This window comes from Hemicordylus capensis, chromosome 2 (genome assembly GCF_027244095.1).
Source record: "Hemicordylus capensis ecotype Gifberg chromosome 2, rHemCap1.1.pri, whole genome shotgun sequence".
Lineage (NCBI taxonomy): Eukaryota > Metazoa > Chordata > Lepidosauria > Squamata > Cordylidae > Hemicordylus > Hemicordylus capensis.
This window is the reverse complement of record NC_069658.1, coordinates 94,899,478-94,910,488: the sequence shown is the minus strand read 5'-3', so window position 1 is coordinate 94,910,488 and position 11,011 is coordinate 94,899,478.

Below are 11,011 nucleotides of genomic sequence, written 5' to 3'. Positions count from 1 at the left end.
CTGGTCTATGGAATGCACTCCCGGCAGATATCTGCAGTTTAGGCTCGCTGTCGGCCATTAAAAGAGCCCTAAAAACCTATTTATTTGGCCTGGCCTTCGAAGGCTTATAAAGTGTTGTTGTTTTTTAAAGTATTTTAATTGGTTTTAAATAGTTTTAATCATTTTTGAATTGTTTTTATATTGTTTTTAGCATTGTTTTAATTGTGGGTTTATGTTTTTTTAAAAGTTGTTGTACACCGCCCAGAGACTCTGGATGGGGTGGTTTATAAATGTAATAAATAAATAAATAAATAAATATCCAGCTCCCTTGAGAAGTCCATAATGCTGGGAAAAGCTGAAAGAAAGAGAAGACGAGGACGTCCTGCAGCAAGGTGGATGAACTCGATTACGACAGCAATGGACGCACCACTGAGACCTTAAAGGCCAAGTTGAAGACAGATCATCCTGGAGAGTATTTATGTGGTCGCTAATTGTTGACACGGACTTGACACCACTTTATCAATCAATCAATCAATAGTAAAAAAGATTCAGATGTATAAATACCAGAGAGAGAGCACAAATTGATTTGACTCATGAGTGACTACATTCCCTTGTACAGGAATATGGAATGACTCAGGGGATTAAGTTAACTGGCAAGATGCTAGATTTGTCTGTATTCAAACACACTTATTCATAGAATTATTCAAATGAAGGGAATGTAAAGACCAGTTAATTATAATGTAGGTGAGGAAGGCTAACTGATAAGCCAAATAAAATACAGTGGGCATCAAAGAAAGAGAGGCCTTTAATGAGAAGTAATTATCTGGGACATTCCAGATATGAAGGGTGCCCATTTTGTCACTTGCACTGAATGTCTTTAAATTCCCTGCCATTCAGCTGTATTGCCTCAATCAGAGGAAAAGATAATAGTGTATATGTTCCCTGCTGGAGGAAAGTGGAGGCTTTTCTCAGGATACAAACAAGTAATGACAGAAGAAGCATGATTTATGCTTCCTGTGTGAGAAAAGAGTATTCATGCTTCTCCCTTATAGTAAGATGCATGAGTTCTATGTGCATCAGAGCTCATACATCTCACTGCAGGGGAGAGGTGCAAATTCTCATTTCCCACATTACAGAGGAAGTGCAAAGAGAAGCAACAGACTTGTACTTCTTTTCTCACTGCTGGTTTGTTGTATCTTTTTGTACTGTAGGAGATATCATTGGGGACCAGGCAGGAAGGATCTGGCAAGTGTGAGAGAGGATGTGTATATGCCTTTATATATGTACGTTGAGAAGATGACAGCACAGTTTGTTGATCAGAGATGTTGCGATCCCCAGAAGGGAACCTTGAGACCTTTTCAGCTTAGGAGCCATGGTCAATCTGCTCAAGGCAACAGTGCAGGCCATATCCAGGGCACAGCTAGTAAACCAAAACAGCTGACTGGGCTGCTCAAGATATGCAGTTGCCTGTACTCTGTAGATAAACACCTTCCAGAAGAACTTCCAGAGCCAAGTTGCAGCAAAAACAACATTGTGGATTGTCACTGTGCTTATCTTTTACATTCAAGCTTCAGACTCTTGCATTTCATGGCTATTTGAACCCACATTATACATTTTCCCTTTTCTCCATACTAATGTATACAGTCATCCCGTGCCAACCACTGTTTTGCCAACCACAGTTTTGAGTATATGCAAATAGGAAACTGTGACAGGTCTTGCCAACCACGACCCGAGTATCCACGGTTGGGGAGGTTTTTTAGTGGGGGTGGGGGTGGGGGTGTTCCAGCAATTTTGGGAGTTTCAGTCTGCTCATTCCTCTTGGTGACCCTTGCTAACCTTGCCAATTTGAAATGCCTTTGAGTGCTTTGGGGAAGGGGGTTTCAATTTTTTTTTGCAGAGGTTCAATCTGCTCGTTCTTGGTGACTCTTGGCAATATTACAGGATTTTTTGTGATTTGGAAGCATTTTATTTTTGTTTTCCCCCTTTATTTTTAGGTCTTTTTGCAGTTGTGTTTCCCCTAACCCCATTTCCCATAGATGTTAATGCCTCGCCAACTGCAAATTTGCCAACAGCGAGGTTTTGCCAGAACAGAACCCTAGCGGGTGGCGAGGAATGACTGTATATGCAGGAGATGGGGCTATAACTCAGTGGCAGAGTATCTGCTTTGCAAGCAGAAAGTCTCAGATTCAATTCCTGGCATCTCCAAGTATGGCTGCAGAAAGCCCCTGCCTGAAACCTTGGAGAGCTGCTGCTAGTCAATACAGACAATAGTGGGTTAGATGGACCAATGGTCTGACTCAGTATAAGACAGCTTACTATGTTCTTATGCATATATATGTGTGTGTATACCTGCCAATTTGAGGATAGCAAACACTTCAAGCACCTGATCAAGTGGATGATAGTCCATGAAAGCTTATGGCATAATACATTAGTTAGTCAGAAATGTGTAAACAAATAAACAAACAAACCTACAGCAGGGAAGCTAGAACATTGTTCTTCATTGTAAGGTCCAAGTCATTGGTGGCCTCCATCAACCCTACATGTGGCTCTCTTACTAATTGTTTATTGGGATTATGCAAAGCTTCAGCTGAATATGCTGCACAACCACCCTGGCACCATGAGGTGACCGTTTCCACTGGCACTTTGCCCAGCATCAGTGGGGATCCTTTAAGGGAAATGGAGCCCTCTTAAGCCCCTGCACCATCTCGGAAGATATGCATTGTGGTGGGAAGTTAATCCCTTACTGGAGCTTTCCCCATAGAGCTATTAAGAGAGTGTTCCAACTCTCTTAAAGAGCACCCTCCCCTTCTGCATTGAGAGAAGTGCACTACTATATGGAGGTCAATACAGTGAGAAATGGCTCTCACACTGAAGATGAAGTGGCCCTCGCTTGAAAAACAGTGAAGATCACTGTAGTAGAAGGTGATACATATGGTCTCCAATGCCTGTACACTAACACATTAACATATGGGAAACAAACAGAAAGAACTTGAAATCTGAACACAGAAAAGCAAATATGATATTGTGGATATCAGTGAACTTGGTGTGATGAGATTCATGACTGAAAAAAAGCCAGTGTGGTGTAGTGGTTAGAGTGCTGGACTAGGACTAGGACCAGGGAGACCCGAGTTCAAATCCCATTCAGCCATGATACTAGCTGGGTGACTCTGGGCCAGTCACTTCTCTCTCAGCCTAACCTACTTCACAGGGTTGTTGTGAGGAGAAACCTAAGTATGTAGTACTCTGGGCTCCTTGAAGGAAGAGTGGGATATAAAATGTAAATAATAATACTAATAATATTATAAAACGTGAAGGATATAACATGTTCAAAATAAATACACCCAACAGACAGGGGAGTTACCTTATATATCAAAAAATATATATGCCTTCACACAAGTCCATAAACCTGAGCATGGAAGGCCAGTGAAAAGAAGCAGGAAGTAGTAATAATGGGAGGCTTCAACTAGCCTGATATCTGCCGGAAGTCCAACTCTGCTAAATGTGGGAGGTCCAATTCATTCTTAACCTCCCTTGCTGACCATTTCATCTGCTAAAAGGTGGAAGAAGGAACAATGGTTAGCTATCCTGAACTTAATTCTTACCAAAAGAGAAGAACTGATTGATTAAGTGAAAGTGGGGGGGACCCCCGAGGGAAGTGACCATGCTATCTTGGAATGCATGGTATCAAAGGGAGGAAAACAACAATAACAGAAGAAAGTTGGGTGTATATCCTGGATTTTTAATGAGCTCAGAGAATAATTAGGTAGGTTCATAGAAAAAAAAAAGAGATGAAGGTGGGCGGTAGATTTCGAAAAGTGAGATACTGAAGGCACAATTGCAAATAATTTCCATGATAAGGAAACACAGGAGACATCTCAAGAAACCAGTGCCGATGTACAGAGAGTTAGAGACCAGAAAACAGTTCTTGTATCTTGAGAATTGAAGATGGTTTGAAAGAGGGATTGCTGGTCATGTTGTACACACTCAGCCCCCTTTTGCCTCTAATAATAGCAATAGCAATAGCACTTACATTTATATACCGCTCTATAGCCGGAGCTCTCTAAGCGGTTTTACAATGATTTAGCATATTGCCCCCAACATTCTGGGTACTCATTTTACCGACCTCGGAAGGACGGAAGGCTGAGTCAACCTTGAGCCCCTGGTCAGGATTGAACTTGTAACCTTCTAGTTACAGGGCGGCAGTTTTACCACTGCACCACCAGGGTAAAATAAACAGGTTTTGCGGGTTTTTATATTGTTTCAAATCCCTGCAAATCCTGTTTGAATAGATATGACAGTGGCTGACATCCGGATGAAGCGGGTGCACTTTGAGGGGTTGCAGGGATGCACTGGGAGTCCTTGTGCAAACCTCCCCACCAATCCCCCTGGACCAGAGCCCTTGGAGCTCAGAGCACTACCTGTGTTCTGGAAAGGCTTTGCAAGATTGAAAACACATCACTCCTTAAGCACCTCTTTGGCCACAGTGTCTTCCTTTGGACTCCTTGCTTATGTGCGCAGTGCCAAAAAAACCAACACACATCTTGTCCAGTGTGACAGCTTCCTGAATAGGTATGCATCATATTCTGGACCCACTTTCTGATTTGGCATCAAGGGGAAAAAATGTAATTAACCCATAAGTTTTTTCCTGTGCAAATCTAGATTAATGCTATACTGAATTTAGTGGTAACATGTAAATAACACAGACTGAATCATATAGATGTAAAGCTATGTTTCCCAAGCAATGTAAATTAAATACATTATTATTATTTTGTCTTCAAAGGTGGAGCTTTGCTGGTCAATGGACCGAATAAAGATGATTGATTGATTGAAGGGTGGAGCAACATGGCCATCTTTTCTGAATCATGCAACAGAGACTCTGGATGGTTTTCTAAGATACCATGTGGGGCAATGTATATTATTTCTCAAGGGCAGGACCAAACCACAGTTGTTTATTTTGTCAGCCTTTAATATTAAATACTGCCCTGTGTTCACAGCTCACATTTAAGAAGGGAATGTTTCTTGTGGCATTCCTTTAAAATGAATGTAGTTAAATCTCCAATTGTTTGTATATTTTGGCTGGCACCAATTTATTGGTACTGTATGACATTTAATTTTTAAACAACCTCCCTCAATTTCAGAATAGTCAGGATGAAATATGAATAGCCTTTTCCGTATGCTACAATAGAACTCTGATGGTTCATGTCCTGAGGATTAACCAGCCATAAACAATGTATCATAGGGTTTTTTTTTAAAAGGCCATGCTCTTCAGAAGCAAATGGATCAAATAACTGTCCAAAACTGGAAATCTCTACAGGGGCTAGGGAGAATGTATTCTCAGTTTGAAGCTGTAAATCAATACCAGAGCCAGACTGGTATGATTACTGTTCTGAAGCTATAGTACTGTGAATAAGGAACACCAATGTTTTCTATAACAATCCATTATGAATTATTATCAAACATTTATATAGTTAGTTCATTGTATAAATTGCTTTATAATTTTAAATTACTTGACCTCCCAGCAACTGCATGAAAGAAGTTACAATTGTTCCAATTGTATGGATGAGAAATGGAGGGAATAGGAACATCCCACCCACAACTTTAATCATGGCTGGCTTTGCATTGTGGCACTAAAATGCAAGGTACTTCAAAGAGTCATTAATCAATGTAGTGGTTTTGTGCTGTAGCCACTCTCTTGTGCTGATCCTGCCATCCACTGATCCCCTGTTTGGACTAGTAAGGACCAGAATGGGGACTGGCACTGTTCTTGCATAGCTTTTGGGCTTTGGGAACAGCTACTCAACCCCGCCCTCCCGCACCCAAACACACACACACAAAACCAACCCCTCACCCTTTGAAGGTGCCCTAATAAAAAGCAAATTGGCCAAGGCTACCCTGTATTCTAACAAAGAAAACCACATGGCTCTGTGGTCACTAGGAGTCAACACCGACTCGATGGAACAACTTTACCTTTACTTTATCCAGTTAGTGGTGAGGTAAATTTGGACTTGCAGGATTCAGATTTAACATGCTAACACCTTACTTGACAGTTTAACACCTATGGACATGAGATATAGTATGCCAGCTAGGAGGAGATCCTCACTTGGTGGCAACTAAATGGTGAGAGGCTGGGTGCCTGCCTGGCTGCCTCTTCTTTTTCTGCCTCCCTTGATTGCCATCTGCACCCCCGCCCCAGGACTGGCTGTGCTGAGGCTTTCCAGGACTGGGGCCTACAAGGGTGACTTGGCAGTTTTCCTGAACTCCACCTGCCGAGCTTGTGGCTCAGGACTATATAGGAACACTGTCAGTGGCGGCAGGGCTGCCACTGATGGGGCGACACCAAAGGGGGTCGCCCCTTTGGGATAGCCTCTTCAGGGGACAACGAGGGCAAGGGCCAGACCTTCTGTCCAGATATTTGTATAAGAGGGAGGTATTCAATAGTGGGGATTCTGTTGATGGGGTGACAGGGGGCACCTTCGTTGAATGTGGGCAGCTATTCCAGTGGTGGTGGGGAATAGAAGAAGTAACGCTGGTAGATCAGCAGGCAGTTCTAGGGGAAGGGTAATCAGAAATGTAATAGCTGTCTCCCCTTCCAGCTGACCTGCCAGCTCTTTGACCTCGTGGAGCACTGCCAACAACCCACATAGCCTTACCTTGCTCCTCCACAATGCCAGGTTGGTCCAAAATAAGCCTGAACTCATCAATGATTTGATTATGGATGAAGGGGCTAGTGGTCCAGTCTGGTCCCAGCTTCTCCCTCCAGGATATTCTGTAGAGGAGGAGGTGAGGGGACGTGCGCAGTGAGGTGGAGTGGCTGTGGTCTATAAGGATAACATCTCCATCACCAGGGTCCCTATTAGGGTATCAGACCATGTTGAATGTGTGTACTTAAGTTTGGGGACCAGGGATAGATTGGGACTTCTGTTGGTGTACCGATCACCCCGCTGCCCAGCAGAATCCCTTAGTGAGCAAATTGACTTGGTCACGGAACTCGCGTTGGAGTCTCACAGACTTTTGGTGCTGGGGACTTCAATGTTCATTTCGGGACCAGTTTATCCAGTGCAGCTCAGGAGTTCATAGTGGCCATGACAACCATGGGCCTATCCCAAGCAGTCTCTGGATCAACGGACATTGCAGGTCACACACCTGATCTGGTCTTTTACTCTGATCAGGGTGGTGTTCCATGGGTGGGGACTCCTGTGATTTCCCCATTGTCATAGACGGACCACCAACTGGTTAAGGTTGGACTTACAACTGCTTCCCACCTCCACAGGGGTGAGGGGCCTATTAGAATGGTCCGCCCGAAGAGGTTATTGGATCCATTAGGCTTCCAAGAAACCTTGGAGGGATTTAATGTTGGCTTTGCCAGTGATCCTGTTGATGCCCTGGTTGAGAATTGGAACAACTTGCTCACCAGGGCAGTAGACACGATTGCTCCTAAGCATCCCCTCCAACCTGCTTCATAACTGGCCTGTTGGCATATGGAAGATCTATGGGGGCTGAAGCAGCAAGGCTGGAGAAAGATTTAACTCAAATCCGACAGATTACGACATAGAGCACATTTAAAGATCTATGCTCAGGCAATATGTGCAGCAAAGAAGTGGTTCTTTTCTGCCTGTATTGCCTCTGCGAGTTCACGTCCAACAGAGTTGTTCAGGGTTATGAGGAGACTAGTATCTGTCCCCACTCCCGTGAACCAGAACTTGGAATCATCAGTTACCGGCTATGATGTGTATAAAGAATTTTTTGCAGATAAAATCTCTCAGATTCAGGCCGACATAGATGGAGACTCCACAATTAATTTGATATCTAAACTGGAGGTGTCCAACAACTCCTCTTATGCAATTCAACTGGATTGGTTTCCGTTTGCAACTCCTGAGTATGTGGACAAGCTGCTTGGAACAATGAGGCCTACCCCTTGTTCTCTTGACCATTTTCCAACATGGTTTGTTCTAACTAGCAGGGAAGCTGTTGTAGGCGGCCTGGTGGAAATCATAAATGCTTCTCTGAGGGAGGGCTCAATGCCTCTTTGTTTTAAGGAGGCAATTATTAGACCTCTTTTAAAGAAGCCTGCATTAGATCCCTCAGAGTTGAGCAACTATAGGCCTGTTTCCAACCTCCCATGGCTGGGCAAGGTAATTGAGAGAGTGGTGGCCTCTCAGCTCCAGACGGTCTTGGAGGAAACTGATTATCTTGACCCATTTCAAACTGGTTCTTGGGCGGCTATGGAGTGAAGACTGCCTTGGTCGGCCTGATGGATGATCTCCAATTGGGAATTGACAGAGGAAGTGTGACTCTGTTGGTCCTTTTGGACCTCTCGGTGGCTTTCGATACTATCGACCATAGTATCCTTCTGGAATGTCTGAGAGTGTTAGGGGTGGGAGGCACTGTTTTACAGTGGTTCCGCTCCTAACTCTCGGATAGATTCCAGATGGTGTTGATTGGAGACTGTTGCTCTTCAAAACTGGAGCTTAAATATGGTGTCCCTCATGGCTCCATACTTTCTCCATTGCTTTTAAAGATCTACATGAAACTGCTGGGAAAGATCATTAGGGGATTTGGAGCTGGGTGTTACCAGTACACTGATGACACCCAGATCTACTTCTCCATGTCAACTTCTTCAGGAACTGGCATATCCTCCCTAAATGCCTGCCTGGAAGCAGTAATGGGCTGGATGAGGAAGAATAAACTGAAGCTGAATCCAGATAAGACGGAGATACTTATTGTGCGGGATCAAAACTGCAGAGACAATTTTGACCTACCTGTTCTAGATGGGGTCATGCTTCCCCAAAAGGAACAGGTTTGCAGTCTGGGAGTACTTCTGGATCCTCCAGAGGTGCTTTTTATCAGCTTCAACTAATACGCCAGCTGCGTCCGTTCCTCAAGATCAATGACCTTTAAACAGTGGTACATCTGTTGGTAACCTCCACACTTGACTTCTGTAATGCACTCTACGTGGGGCTGCCTTTGTACGTAGTCCAGAAACTTCAATTCGTTCAGAACCCGGCAGCCAGGTTGGTCTCTGGGTCATCTCAGAGAGACCACATTACTCTTTTGCTGATGGAGCTACACTGGTTGCCACTAGGTTTCTGGGCAAAATACAAAGTGCTAGTTATAACTTATAAAGTCCTAAACGGCTTAGGCCCTGGGTATTTAAGAGAGCGTCTTCTTCACTATGAGCCCCACCGTCCATTGAGGTCATTTGTGGAAGCCCATCTCCAGTTGCCGCAAACTCATCTGGTGGCTACAGAGTCAGGCCTTCTTGGTTGCTGCCCCAAGATTGTGGAATGCGCTCCAAGCTTTTCCAGCTTTTAAAAATTTGTTGGTTTTAATTTTGTGGTTTATTTTACATTGTTGAATTATTTAAAAATTTTATATGTGTTTTAATTGTTTTTATGTTATTGTAGACTGCCCAGTGATGAAAGTTTGGACCAGGGGCATAGCTATAATTGAGTGAAAGGGTTCAAAGAACACGGTCCCCAGCTCCTGAGGGCCCTCCAGCTCCATCTTTCCCTATTTTCTTCATTATCTCCCTCACTCTGGGGGGCCCATCCCAGAGAGGGATGAACACGGGCCCTGTCTCCTCTAGCTACGCCCCTGGTTTGGACAGTATATAAAAGAATCCAAACTTTATTTGCGAAGGAAAAAGTCTAGTAAAAGCTACTGCTTTAATTATAGCTCCATATGGGTGGGTTCAGACATCACAACGGCAAGTAAGTCGGAGAAAACCTCTGGTTTCTGTGGAGCTCATGCTCAACCTGACATTCATAACCAACATTTGAATTTGGACCGAGAATGTTTGGTGGTTGAGGGGACCTGACATTCTGCACCCAACATCAATGGCTTCAGACAATGCAGAAGCTGCAGCAGTAAAATAATCATGTTTGGCAGGAACTGGCCGTGTTCTCTTACTTAATCACTGCCGTGATATCTGAACCCCCATTATGTGTAGCAGTCAGAGATTTTCTAATCTATATATTTATTTCTCTAAGATGTATCGTGGCTAATCCCATGTGTGGCAGATCTCGGGGATGGGAGAGAAAATGGCGATGGTGGCAGCGGCCGGCAGAGAGGGCGGCACAGCTGACATTGATAGAACATTATGCCATACAGATGATGTAAGGGGAACGTATCCATGTGGGCATTGTAGGACCTGTAATGTGACTCTGAATGACAAACTAGTTTTCATCACGACCATTAATAGAACCATGTCCCTGGATTGTTTTGGAAACTTCAGTACAAGGAACATGGTATATATGATTATTTGCACCTGTTCTATGATATATATTGGAATGAGTACACGTCCTCTCCGCACGAGAATTTCTGAGCACATCTCGAGACTAAGAAATTGCAACATGACCCCTTTAACTTCCTCATTTTATTGATAAGCAACACTCTGAAATGATTGTAGGGTTTATATTTTATTTAAATACAAACCTAATATTGGTAGGAGAGATGATGTACGGAGAATTCTTATGCACAAAGAAGCTGATCATCCATAGGTTTAAATCAGTAGGGAAAAGAGGTCTGAATTCACATTTAGATTTGGCATGTTTCCTTTAATATGGGATTTTACTCTTTTCTGTCTTTTTTCAGGAGTTTAGTGATTCTGTGTAATGATCTGTCCATCTTCTGTTTGCTTTCATGAGTTAAGAGATGTTATAGATTGATTGTTTTTGTCACTGATCCTGAGTTAGAGTGGGCTGAGTAGTCTGACTTTATTTTTGTTCCCTTTTAAGAGCTTATGTGAGTAGTTGGTCTTTGCTCCGATCCCTTGAATGAAAAAGTTTGATGTCTTATTCATGGTTTCCTTATGAGCAAAATGACTTAGTTAATTAAGGTTTATTCTATGCGGGAGTTTGATGATGCATGATTGTGCAATTTTAAGCCTCAACAGTGTTTCATCACACATACATATATATAGCTCTCTTTCAAGTAATACACTATAGGTAAAGTGTTACTATAAAGAATGACTAAAGAGAATATAAAGTATGATAATTATTCTGTTATCTAAGTTTAAAACACGTGTTATATT